This window comes from Amblyomma americanum, chromosome 8 (genome assembly GCF_052857255.1).
Source record: "Amblyomma americanum isolate KBUSLIRL-KWMA chromosome 8, ASM5285725v1, whole genome shotgun sequence".
NCBI classification, from domain to species: Eukaryota; Metazoa; Arthropoda; class Arachnida; order Ixodida; family Ixodidae; genus Amblyomma; species Amblyomma americanum.
This window is the reverse complement of record NC_135504.1, coordinates 67,184,139-67,198,372: the sequence shown is the minus strand read 5'-3', so window position 1 is coordinate 67,198,372 and position 14,234 is coordinate 67,184,139. Positions and strand designations below refer to the sequence as shown.

The 14,234-nt window shown below is 45.9% G+C and overlaps 1 long non-coding RNA gene across 1 annotated transcript; it reads left to right on the top strand.

Annotated features, from left to right (window-relative positions):
• The first annotated feature begins 2,747 nt into the window (after positions 1-2,747).
• Positions 2,748-13,882, top strand: LOC144100403 (uncharacterized). The gene is made up of 6 exons (XR_013307645.1): positions 2,748-2,834; positions 4,169-4,204; positions 6,144-6,173; positions 7,845-7,964; positions 11,213-11,310; positions 13,727-13,882. It is a non-coding gene; the product is annotated as an uncharacterized LOC144100403 (long non-coding RNA).
• The last annotated feature ends 352 nt before the right edge of the window (positions 13,883-14,234 follow it).

Sequence of the window (14,234 nt, the reverse complement as noted above, 5' to 3'; positions counted from 1 at the left end):
GCGTATTGTTTCCTTTTCACAGATGATTCAACTATGAACGCTCATATCAGCGTGTATTTTTTTATGAGCTGCTACTAGTGCTTACATAAATAAACCGAAATTCGCATTTATAATTCTTGTGTCTCACTGCTTGTAACTGTATTGACAATGTCTAATCGTACCAGCTTCCTAGCGTACACTGATCGAGCTGAAACCACGTCGGAAATCAGCTGACTTCTACGGCTTGTGATTGTTCTTGTCTTTTATTACTGCAGATGAAGTCATGCTGGTTTTCAATCGCGGCACCTCAAAGCAGCGACAGCTGGCAGCAGCTATTATTAATAAAAGATCCTGCGTGGGATATTGCGTTGGATTTGTGTCGTGCGTGGGATATGCATCAGCGCCTGTAATAAATACTGTGCTAGAAAATATGCTGTAGTGCAATGGAATGGCTTTTAATTTTTGAACGCCTAGGACATATATGCGCCAAACGTCTTCCAAAACAAACGACTTTTACCTTTTTTTCCCGCTCAGAAGTGACAGCGCTTCAATCGTTGGTGGTGGTGTTGTGTTGTTTCTCTTATGCAGGTTAGCTTTTGGGATGCTTTTAGGCTGAAAATTGCCGGTTAAAAACCTGCACGTGAGGCTAGATAGTAAGCGAAATAAAGGTTGTGTATTGTGGCTTTCATAGAACGGAATTTCGCTGCGTACAGTTTAATACTTTTTTTGCACATTATCAGCCTGATATGCTGTGAATGCCTTTGGACATAACCCCGTGTACCCATCGTGGAGAGGCCGCTACAGGGCATTTTTTAGAGATGCCCTGTGCTCCAAAGGACGCGCAACCTGGCGAAAGCGCCCCAATGTAAGCAATCTACTTGTTGAACATTTCCTTTGTGCAGAAGGCTGGAGTTTTGGACATTGACATACTACAAAGAGAAGTTTACCCTATTTTCTTCGTAGAAAGATATTTTTACAAATATTGTTTCAAGCGCGAAAATATGCCAAGTTTAGGCCCAGTGTAAAGAGTTATGATGAAGTTGGGGGAACGACGTGACGAGGCAACAGGGCACTGTCAAGATGTCTTGCACAAAAAGATTTTTTTATCTTAAAAACAGCCACAAAAAAACGCATCCGCCAATGTGGCTCAAGTTACAATCAAGTGATCTGAGAAGCAAGTTATTCCTAAACTAGTGCTTCCTCCCACCGCCAGCATTGCTCGGAAATCATTATGTTAACTATACGGTTGAAGCGGTTCGAAAGAAGAGAATGAAGCTGCAGAGGCAATAATTAACGGAAAATAAGAAGGTAGGTATAAATCGAACGCTATCAAAACGTATGCTTGTCGTTTACGACTGCGAAAAAATTAGAACAGAGGCATAAGGGCGAGAGAGGCGAGTCCCTAATCGTCAGACTACCATAATTGTTAGTTGATTGCTCTCTCTTACATATTTTGTAGGCATAGCTTGAGACCATGTCTACCAAGACCAAAATACAAGTACAAAAAAAAGAAGAGGGGACAATTACCTATGACGATGCAACTACACTCACACTACAGGAGTGCACAGATGCTGAGATGTACAGTTCGACTGAAGCTATTACAAAGCGCATGGACTTTGTCGGTTGTTGTTGCCTCTGAAGGAATGGTACAAACCCACGGTGGAGTATTGGCCAGAGTGTGGTGCAGATCGAAGCAGAAGAACAATTCACCCGGACTTAGCTCAAACGGTTCATACATAAAGATTGATGAAAAAGGGAAGGTTAATAATGAAGTTTCAAAGATTTCGAGGTGATAGGAATGGATATGGAGGAAACAAAGACATGAGCTCTTGTTGTTGCTGTTGCCTAAAAAGCGATGGCACATACCCACTGTGGTGGTTGGCCGGTGTTTGGTGCAGATGCACACAGGAGAATATTCATCCAGATTTATCTCACGGGGCTGATAAATATAAACAGAGTAATCTGTGAATACCAATAACTAATTTTGAATTAAAATCGGAATAAAAATCGAGGGAACAAAGCGGAAAGAAATTTGAGAGGAAGAACCATAAATAAATTAATTTTGAGAGAAAAGTAAAGGCAATGAAAAGTTAACACAAAAATCTCCCGGTTTCGATAACATACCAGTAAAGACGCTCACACACGTGCCTAAGGGCATGCCCTTTGACGGTTGCACCGAAGGAGAGAAAGACGGTATGAGTAAACGGCGGCCCTAATTGAGTCGTGTCAGCTGCAAAAGCCAACATTGTTTTCATACTTTCTTTCACTTAGTATCTCAGGCTTGGAGTAAGAAAGAAGATTAATAGAAAAATTTAATCAGCTTTTTCTTTTAATCTGCAATTTTTTTATGTAGGAACTTCAATTAGTTTGTAACAACGAACTGTTAATCGATATGCCCGAGATGAAATGAGTGTCGCCAGTTCTTTATGGTAAACTGCATCGCATACGTTTCCACTTCGTCGCTAGCGCTTAATAGAAGTTTTTAGCATACCGGAAACGTACTACCGGAGACGTACTACCAGCTTACCGCACCCCTCCTGCGCATGCACAGTGGCATTGTTGGGGTGAGGGGAGCCACTGCACATGCGCGAGAGGGGTCCGGTAAACCGGTATACGTCTCCGGTATGCTAAAAACGTCTAATGTTGACGCTCTTTTTACGTCGTTTCGTTGCCATTGTATATCGTTAGTATTCGTACTCCCTTCTTTCACATTGGCTTGCCTTCTGATGTCCTCATGTGCATCAGTCATTTTGCGTTGAAGAGGAAGAAGAGAAGTAAGCCAGGCTGATCTCCGCTTGCCATACAGACTGCCATGGGTAAGCCCTATTCTAAGGGCACAACGAAAGCAGCTAGAGGTAAGAGTGGAAGCACCGCATCTAGCAGACCAACACTCGCATGAAAAAGCTTTCTTTCGTCCTCTCTGAGAGTGTGTTAGCGCCGTTGTAGTGCAGGAATGTTCGTAGAAGTATGAAGCGCCTTCACGGCTGTTCACTGGGGAGTATTTTTTGCATATCCTGCAGTCGGTTTCCTCGCTGCCATGGCGTCTTCGAGACTACTGTCATTTGTTTGTGCAAAAAGCTGTAGCCACTGTGCCACTGCAGTTGCTCAGTGTGCTGTTGAGCGCGAAGTCGCAAAATCGAATCCTGGCCGCAGCATCGTGATGTTGATGGGTTGGAGATGCTAAGACGCCCGTGTGCTCTGAGATATAAGTGCATGGGGACGTTGCGAAGCTCGCGTTGTCGAAGCTAATCGCGCCTTCACTGTGGCGCTTTTCAAAACCCAGGGGTCATATTCTGTAAGCTATCCATTTTTCGTTGTCCATTCCGCATCCATTCGGTCCTTTGTGAGTGGCCACTCATATACGCGCGCGAATTTCGAGCGCCTAGGGAAAGCGACCCGACCATTGGCTGGTTGGCGACCAGATCTCGCCATTGGCTGTCAGCCAGTGGTCAGGCCCGGTCGTCTGCTGTTGACAGGGCTGCGATGTACCTCATCATTGGCTGCATATTGCATCCAATTTCAGCCAATGGTAAGGTCCGTTTGGTCTCGCCTGTACGCTAAACCTCGATAGCGTATTGCGTGCTCTCACTTCAATACTTTATTATCGTCTTCTGCCTTCCGTTCCTGAATAAGGTAAATGACATATTCAATTTAATACCCTCTAAATCCCCGAGCAGCATTTTTAGGCTAGCCACACTTGGTGGCGCTCTAGCCTTTAACGTTGCGAGGTTTACTTTATAATATTGGCCTGTCTGCATACAGATATTCCTAGCATCGTCCGCTGCGTATCACGTTGGACCACCACATAGATGAGTAGACACGCAGCCGCTGGGGACTGACGGCAGGGTCTTCACGGATGTATTCGCAAAGGAGGTGGTGACCAAATCTTGCTCTACTGAAAAAGTACGTTGTGGACACCGGTCGCTAGAATCAGGCAGCATATCAGGAGTGGTTATTCGGTTCCATGCATCCTCAGCGTTCTTTGTTAATCAAGTCGACAGTTGCAGCGGCACAGCGGTTCGAACTGCTGTGCTATTACACGTGAAATGAGTGCTGTACCGTTAAGCTATCGGTGCTCTCCGACGGGCGTAATACGCTGTAATAAGAACAAACACAACTTCTAATCACAAGCTGCTTAGTAATTTTTTTTGTCAGTTGTAATATCTGCTGTAATTTTTTTTTTTTGCAGGAGCGGAACTGAGTGAGCTATACCATGCGTCACTGCGTAAGTCGCACCTTTATTTTTACTCCATGCGGCTACATCTCACGTTGTGCCTCGTTCCCCAAGGATAATCACAGAGTTGAATTGCAAGGGGACGAAAGCAGCGATTTCCTTTCTGTGTGCCGAAATTTTAGCTTGCTAACGAAATGAGCCTCGCGAATGAAGCTCATTATAAAGAAGAGTAGGATTTTATTCGAGCAAGATACTCATGGGCTCGCACCTCATCGCTGAATAACCTTATAACCTTTCAATAGCGGCTGTTCTTCGGTGTGCCTGTGTAGGTAAATTTCAGGAATGATGAAAACGTTCAGAGAGCAAAATAATGACCGAGACAGTACAATAGTCAATATTTCTGAAATTAATTCTCTGTGCACAGAGTCCACTTATAGCAAAACCCTGAAAGTTGTCTATGCTGCTGCGTAACTTCGAGTACTCTGGCGATTTCCTTTTAGAAGGAGAAGGGTAGTGCGAGGGTCACAGTAATTAAGGTGAGTACAAAACGTGGGCGTCAGTTAATGGTGCTTGTCAGCTTAAAACTCGGTGAGGGGAGCGAAGACGAACGGCAATGTTGGCAACGTCGATAACAATACTTATTGACAGCACGACAGCAATATTTATATAGAACCGTAAGGAATTAGTTTGTGGTAATATGTCACTCTCACTGTGCGTACACGCTAAAGCAACGTATGGCCTGCTCGTGCTTGAGCGTCCGCTATCGTAGTAACCTTCAATTTGTCCCTTGTTTGCTACAATAAAATTTATGGCAAGGCTTCAATTACTTTTTTTTTTGCAAACGCGGTGGCTTAAAGAATAAGGAACGCGCCCTTCTCATCAGCCTCTTGGAGGTGTCACCGGGATAAAGAGGAGGCGCGACAGACTTGTTCCCGAAACTTTGAAGCCACCACTCATCGATGGTGTCGGGCTGTCATGTGTGAGCACCCCATCCATTCTTCTGACAAAGAAAAATCATTTTTGTGCATCGTGTAAAGCATACTAGCATTAGGTTATCGCTCGGCTTATTGATCTAATTAGTGTTTACAGCGCACACAATCGCACGGCTACAAGGGAGCGTTCCACCTGGACTCGGATTGCGCATTGAAAAAAATCTTTAGGCTGTTCGCGCGCCATCTGTTCGCGCAGCGGCGTACATCAGATCACTGGGAGTTTCCGGTGGCAGCCGCATATTGGCGCCACCCTCTCGCGTCATGCAAACAGGATATGAAACGTTCCAGACGTATACTCGCGACGCCGGGCGAGGATTTCCAGACACAACACCGACGTCGCCTTTTCTGCTGAAGGGAAGCCTTAAAGCTGTGGCTTTATTATCAGTTTCCACGCGGCACAGAGTGCGACGAACAAAGCGTAATCGATGCAGACGAAAGAGAAGACACTCAAGGATGGCCTCAGCGCTTTTCGGCTGGATGCCAGGGCGCAAAGGCGGCGCGCTTGAAAATTAAAAGTAAAGGATTCTACCATTCCGACCATTCTGCCCTTCCAACAGATGTGCGGAAATGCCTCTCCACATCGGATATGTTCAGCTCTTAGAGTAGTTTTCTGCTGCTAAATCTTTGTCGCATAGATCGTTAAAGCCCATACATAGAGGGAAAGAAGGTCAAAAGATCAGCTTGTCTGTTGAAATGTTCATTACACCCCCGGAATATCGACAGGAGCCTTGATTTTGTAGCTAGTGCTCTGCCATAAGAGGTGCTACCTTTGGCTATCAGCTCACGTAAGGATCTAAAATAGATCAGAATACAGTTCTCAGAATAGTCTTAAATGAGATGATACTCTTCACAATTCTTTGCGGCAACACTTTGCTTCGACTCTTACATTTCCACTGCTTACGAAGTGTTAGCTTGCAGTTGCAAAGATAGTTCATTACAGGAATATCGCATTACGACCATGATTTTTTTTAAATAAATGCGCTTGTTTTCTCTCACAGGTGTCATATCTCCTGACAAGCCTTTACCAGGTGAATGGTTTGCTGTTGTATAGCGCGTTGTGGTTTTAAAGTGCTTGGCGATGACGTGGCTTGCTTCAGTAAGCAATAACGAGTCATTTTGCAGTTTCTTACCCCCCCTATAGTAAAATCATCATTGTTCTTGTTCTGAAATACAGCTTCTCTAAGGCTGGTATAGAAGCAGAGTGCGCGTGTTTAGCTAATATAGACGATTGTTTAGTTAGCTGAGTTTCGATATCGAACAAGGCTAGAGGCAGATGACGCTACAGGCCACATGTTCATAACCGCTAGGCGTGGTTTAAAACTCTATAAGCTGCTGCCTACGCAGCGGCCATCAAGTAGAAACGACCATGATAGCGTGAAGGCCATTGTTATAAGGAACCCTTTATTTGTTTGGTTCGGTTTCTAGGGCATAACGTCACAAAGCGACTCAGTCTTTGAGGGACTCCGCTGTGCAATTCTCAAGAAAATTTCGAACACGGGCCGCTTGTCTTTAGCCTCCATCGAAATGCGGCCGAGACCGAACCCCCGTATTCCGGGTTAGCAGCCAAACACTATATCCACTAATCCACCGTGGCGAGTAGCGCTTTATTTTTTTAGCGGACCTAAAGTTGCCATAACACCTTCGGGCAAAATAATGCCAGAGACGTGTGAAACCGAAAATGTCGTTTTAAGAAATGCAAACTGGGAATAGTGCGCTCAGTGTACAAAATAGCGATGTGAACCTGAACCTGATCATGACGAAACAGAATTAAGAACGAAAAAGGACGGTGGCAAAATACCTATCGATTCCTTATGCTGTCTAATTACAAGTATAGGGGTTCTTGTTCAAAGTATGAGACATTTTCTTCAGTTTTTCAGGCTTATAAGGCATCGTTATCAGCCCAACTACGTCGTTTTCAGAACAAAAAAACTCTCCCATATTCTCCCGATTATCCCTGTGCTGTGCCAGCAGCAGCCCCCCCCCCCCCCCCCTAACTTTTCAATCTAATCTGCTCGCCAGGCTTTCTGTTGCCCCCTGCTGCGCTAGCCCTCAATGAGGCATATAGATCACAGAAAAACCAACAACACTAGGACGACAATGTAAGGCAACGTTAATGCTCATCTGGACTTGCAGAGCGAACTGCGTTTAATGTGCTGAAAGGTCCGTGCAGAGCCCCGGAACATCCCCTTGCAGAATTGAAAACGCCGAATAGTATTCTTATCCCCACCCGAGAACAGCAATCTGCACGTAAGAACCACCACCGCACTTACGTAGTCAGTCATTATGTTTTAGTTATGATTATTGGTGCTGTCCAGTCTCAATCTTTTGCGGAAATGTTTTGCGCGGTCCTCTTTGTATGCTTGTAGCTAGAATGTTAACCGACGATCAGTGCTACTCGCTGTGATATTTAGTCCCGAGCGGCTTGAAAAACAATTTCGGCCACGGTATTTAAGAGACCTGCTATGTGAAATCGGTTTTCTAAAGCCCACGTGAACTGCTTCGCAACTCCACACCGAAATGATCAAACAGTTGATTTCCTTCATAGCACTATAAGGGGCACGTCTATACCGCTACGACAACAGGTTGTCGATCGGACGCAGCCAGTCAGTCTTCTGCCATCGCGGCGGGGCGATAAGGCGCGCAAGCTTGCTGCTGATCTTGAGCCACACATTTTTCTCACATCTTTCTGCGCTGGACAGATGAGAGCGGGTTCATGGAGGCGCCGACCACTCCGTGGAGTCACCTGCCTTACCGCATCCTGTACACGGATCGCACAAGGCCGCTACGACCGTCCGACTTTGCCCGCATGCGCCTTGGCGGTAAGGCGGTAACTGTCTCTCACATTGCGCCTCTAATTCCTTCAGTAATCATGGACATGAAATGTTTCTTCGAAGAAACAACTCAGAATCTACGTCCTATATTTTCTGCCTTGCTAGGATTCGCATAGAAACAGCATCGAATGTATTTCCTTCTCTGTTGTTTACGATGTCAGTGCCGGCTGTATACGGTACGGAGAGCAAAACATATGTATAGAACAGCCGAACTGTGTTCCGCGACCAGGAAGGCAGAAAATGACGGCGAAATCCTATGGGTTTAACATAACTGCACATTCTTACATCCAGACCATTTTCAAACAAATGTTATCGCTAGATATCGCGTGTTCAGCGTGTTCATGCAGATATCGCGAAACATGCCCAGAACGTGTTCTATAGAGAAGCGTTTTGCCCTGCGTGTGTGCTCCTTCGACATAGTTTTGCGACGATTCTCAGCTACATCGGGCTTTCAACCTTCCTCCATGGGCTCAAAATGATGGCGACAGCTACAGTGTAAACTACTACTCACCTAATCCTATTTAAATTTCCTACTCCTATAGCACCCACTTTCACTGTTTAGCCATGCGGGTCACGTTTTCAGAATCTCCCCATCTCCGGCTAATCTGCAGCTTTTGTGGTTTAGAAGGGTTGAATAAATTAACGAATAATAAAAACAAAAATAACGAAATGTACGTTTTGTTGTAGCCTCTGACAATACAAACGGCGAACGGCTGTTCTTCGTAACGCCGTGGAATGCCGGTACTCTTCCCGCGCATTTTGTTGCGGAAAGCAGTGCGGTTTACAGCCACCGTGCATGATAAAAACACAGCCAAATAGCTCAGTGAAGAGCAGTTTATTGGCTAATTTTTCGGCGCTCATAAGCCTCTTTCTCAAGTGATTGAAAAGTTGGTTAGTTGAAAAGTGTGAGAATGTTCCGGTTTCTTTATTCGGTGGGCTCAATGGAAGGGTGGACTTAACGATAGGCTCGTGGAGCCGCGACAAGTAAAGGGTACCGACCGTTCAAAACGATCTAGTTCACCTTGAACAGTCATAAGCCCCACCGAAAGCTGTGTGTGAAACGGATACCTGACAGAGCAGAGGCTCATCGCTTAACCACTGCACCGTTGCCCCAGGAGTGGTATGAAGATTCTCCGTGATTTATTTATTTATGTATAACAAGTACCGGTCTACAGCGCCTATGAGGCATTATTGTAGGGTGATTAACTACACATATATCACACGCAAATAAGATATTGGCAACATGTCAACAAGATAGCACAGAATAAGAAAACAGGAAGAAACTAATTCACAATTACTTAGTATGAACGATAACAGAACTCGTCAAGTTATCATTTCAATAACCGTTTGGAAATTGGGTGCGCAAACCACATTACTCGGAAGATTATTGGAGTCAAGAATTAAAGAAAAGAAGTGAAGTGAAACAAAAAAATTAAAGTACAAATGTAAAGTAGAGATTGACCAATTCCTGACACATAGGCATGTACTCGGAGCCTATGTGACATTATCTTTGCTTATGATTGATTGATTATCTTTGTTATGGTTGATTTGGACTTCCAAGCATTTTTTTTCTTATGTTCGGTTACATTGCTGCCTTTTTCCAAATATCTAGGATATCTATCTAAATTATACCTTATGCACGTAGGAGCCGCTTTCAACACATAGATAATAGATAAAATTACGGCGCAGAAAAGACCATTATCGCTTCACTTACACTGCAGGAAATGCCTATAGGTCACTGAAGGGTTTCATTTTGATATGCAGATTCTGCCTCACCGCGAAGGGAGGCCTCATCTCGACTTACGGCGACTTATACCAGCTCAGTATCAAGCACTGAGTGAGTACTTGCGCAGAAAGCCCCTGTGAGGCTCGCATATTGAGCGATGTGTAGTTGCTCGAGACAGGATCACATGGGCGTCAGGAGCACCTTTGCGCGTTATTTCTTACTGAGCAGTAAGCAACCGCACCAAGTTAATTTTATGGGGTAATCATTTAACGCAAACATATTAATTACACAGGAAAAATTGATCCCTGCTCTAGAAGGTTTGAACTACAGTGAACGCACGCATGCTTTTCGATGCAAGTATGGAATACTGATGGCGGATCATCTTTATGAAAACAAACTTGCGATTTATATAGTATAAAACGAAGTAAGGAAAAACCGTGACAATTTTGCATACACATATATGATCCTAAATCCAAATTTTGACCCGAAAAAAGCAATACAGGCTACCAAAGCTGAGAACAAATTACGGTGGGCAAAGCCTACTATCCCGAATAGAAAATGCTTTTGAACAAAAATAACGATCTTGTTAGCGTAATTAAAGGCACACATCAATTGGTGTATTCAAGCGTACACTGACCAAAATGTAGAACTAAGTGCTTCTAGTTAAAACTGTCGTCACGTCAAAAATTATGTTTAGGTTTTTGAGTGCCTCTTACTGTTGTATTTTTCCATTTTTAGTTTGTGTCTTTGAGTGGAGAAAGTAATTTTATCTGTACCGCGCTGTTTCACCTGTGTACAGGTTGTATGGGGCCATGAACCTAGTCACATGCAAGGAAGCATATTTTGTTCGGGGTGCTTTAGTTTGTGTATGAGGAAATTGAGAACAAACTTCAGGTTTCAAACCTCATTATAACACATTTTTCGAAACCAAAGTCGTCAGTTTCCGGAATTAGATATGCCACGGATTGTGGCCAGGTGCGCACATTAAACGCTACAAAGAAATAGTCGACAAGGTGTTCATAAGGTTACAAGTGCTCGTAAATTTATCGCTATGATTTTTGCCATTTGTGTTTGTGCAGATATCACCTGGAATTAGTTATTGTGGGGAACCGTAGAAACAGCTGCGAAAGAAGAAGAGGTGATGAAATGGGCGAATCGTAAGGGGGGGGGGGGGTGGAGATATGAAGAAGCCGTATGAGTAGTGATATCACCAGTTCACAGTGAAAAGCACATTTACTGACACATACCAAAAGAAGAGGGCTCTTTTGAGATCAGTTTTTGAATTAAATTCTGTGCTAATCAGGCTTGTGTAGCCGTATTCTGACGAATCAAACCTCACCATACCTCCGCAATCTCCAGGGCCGTTTAGTCAGTGTCGAGGGCAATAAGAGTGTAATTAGATCCAAAGGAAAAGTAATTCTCTAAGTGATACTGTCCAGTTAAAGCGTAACGTCGCCGTATTGGGGGATGTGTGCTTTTTGTTTTCCGTTCGCATTTCGCTTCCTTTCAGGTCTACTCCTCCGCTGAGCGTCTATCTCTGGGTCGCTGTAATGACGCTCGCTTCGGTCGTCAGCGTCCTCTCGTTCGTGCTCGTGACCGTCGCCAGCGGTGAGTGGACAGTCCCTCTCCGGTAATCTGGTCGCAGTAGCTGCGGAAGTCCCAATGCAAAGAGGTGAACAGCCTTGTCTAAAGCCCTCCCCTGGTGTGCTCCGGAGCACTCAGTGCCACCTAACATTGACCGCCTTGTTTGAGGTAGCTTTCGAATGCGCATGCGCCAAAAAATACTGCGGGATCCTGCTCGTTCATCCTGTTGCTGGTTCCCCGCTTCCTGCTTGTCCTCCTTCCTACAGATCCCCGCATCTTCCCTCCTCTTGGCCACCTGCGAGCCCATCCGAAGCTCTTGGGCACGCTGGGCCCGACCATATTTCTTGTCTGCTTTCTTAATTATTAATCCTTTTGAGGCCTCTCACAAACGGCCTTTACCCGGCCGCCATTTGTGTCTTCTTTCTCTGATTGGGTTCTTCTAAAATTTATTCTTGGGCGTAGGACCCTTTTCTTTTATTTTCAGTTGGTCTCGCCTGCGATAACCTCTAGTTGGCGGCGGGCTTCCTCTCGCATTTTTTTTGTTCTTCTCGAGAATTTTGCGATAAAGGGCACGGTATAGCATGGCTGCTGGCAGGTGGCCACGTGTTTCAGAAGGCGCACCGTGCCATAGAGGTTCTTATTATAACTGGAGGGAAAGCTGATGGCGCTACACTTCATCCACCTTGGGGTGGCGCAGGAATGCCAGGAAAACGAGGTTTCTTACTTGGCTTGGCTATTGTTGGCCATAAATGTGGATTCAGTCGTAAAAGTACGGCTCTTCTCCAGAAAAACTTCGAAGAAATGCTGCGAAAGTTTCCATACCGGCCTTGTACTGAACTTTGACTGACGTTAAATCTATTTAGGAAGTGAAAAAAAGCAGTGTCGAAATAACTTAATCTGCGCACAGAGCCGCCACGGTAGCTGAGTTGTTATGGCGCTAAGCTGTTGGCCCGAAAGACGCGGGCTGGATCCCGGTCCCGGTGGTCGCATTTCGATGGAGGCGAAATTCTAGAGGGCCGTGTACTGTGCGATATCAGTGCACATTAAAGAACCCCAGGTGGTCGAAATTCCTGGAGCCCTTCACTACGGCGTCTCTCATAGCCTGAGTCGCTTTGGGAGGTTAAACGCCCTAATCCATAAACCCTAATCTGCGCACAGAGGAAAACACTGCGGCGCAACTACCAATTACGAGGTGCAATACACGCTTTCGGCCTAACACTAGCCAAGACAAACACAAAACCTCGTCTTCCGCTCATTCCAGCGGTAAATGAAGTGGCCCGTGCCGCCTGTGCTCCGAAGTGCGCTGAGTGACGTCTAGCGGCGGCGCCCGGTTTGAGATAGCGCACGTCTCGTGCTCAGACGACATTCAAAGACGCACAGTCTCGAACCAGGCGCTGCCGCTATACGCCACTCTGCGCGCTGCGGAGCGCAGACGGCACGAAGTTGGAGCGCTCTAGACATGTCTGTGGACGACTTAGTGAATGCAAAGCATCTTGGAGCATTGAGTTTTGCGGCGTGTACAACAGAATAAATGTCTCATGACTGACCGTCGAATTCTTGTCGCCTGACACGGAAGGCGACCACGCCAAATTGGCGGTCCTTGTGTTTGCTTTTCTGAAACTGCAAAGAACTACTCGGCACTTTGGCACAGGAAGGTCGAGTGAATTATAGTGCGCTATCTACAGATTAAATCCCCCCTTACCCCTGAAAAGTTAAAAAAATGATGATAAATAACTAAAGACTGATGAAAAGGAGAAAATCAGAACAACAATGCCGATAGTAGGAGGCCGGTATTGAGCAGTGCGGCACTGGAACTGCTGCGTGCGCGATCTTGACAGCTACTTCGCCTCAGCCGAAAGCCACATTATCTGCAGAAGCCTTGCTCAGCCATATTGGGCTGCCGTGGTAAGAAAACTGCAAGCGCACAGCCGTGTCCTCCGGGTGACAGGAGGCGGAACGTCTCTGTCGCGAGCATACTGCTGCGAACGGACACATGCGGAGGAGCAGGCTAGACGAATATGACTTCTACCGTAGTTAACGCAGCAGACACACCCAGCACCCCAGTCTCCGAACTAGCTGCCAACTTTCCGGCAATAGTGATAACTTTTGGGGCCACACGTTGCCCAGCACAGAGGCCACAGCATTTCGCCTCCATCGAAATTCGACACCGCGGCCGGGGTTGAACCCGCGTTTTTCGGGTCAACAGCCGAGCGCCGTAACCACTCTGCCACCGCGGCGGCTTCTAAATGAAAGATACGGGAGCCCAAGCGTGTCAGAATCGGAGCCCCCTTTCCAAAGCTGCGGAGCCCACAGAGTGCGATAGAAAACGGCACTGCGCGGCTTTTAGTTAGCTCCCGTACATATTTTCTAGAAGGGATGCGTCGCAGTTTCTACTATAGAAGCAGCCTTTTTGAATCCCCCTTAAGTTCGATGTTTCCAGAACGCCGGTTGCGCGGGCCAACAGCGACGCCGGAGGACGGGGCCGTCTTCGTGGACCCCGTCCGCTTTGTGGCGGGGCAAGAACCGGATGCGGTCACTGCCGGCTATAACGAGTCCACGAGCGTAGCGGCTGCAACGGAGTGGCCGGAACCGGAAGTGGGCGTTCAGATCGACGGGAACTCTACGATCACTGAACCAGAGCAGTCAGCATGACTGCCGGCGATACATCGCTTATTTATTCGCAGCTATCCTTGAGAGTACGGCAATAAATGTGTACTTACTGAAGTTAAGGTACATCTGTCTTGAATGTGAACGAATGTTTGAATGAATGAATGAATAAATGAATGAATGAATGAATGGATTAACGAATGAATGAATGTACTAACTAACGAACTTATTTCCAAGAAGACAGAGTCAGGCGAATGGCATCCTCAGTTCAGGACGCCAGTGTCTGGCGTTGCTTCGGGCACTCGTTGCATTAGCGTTCGCTGTGTCTCTATTGTATCGCG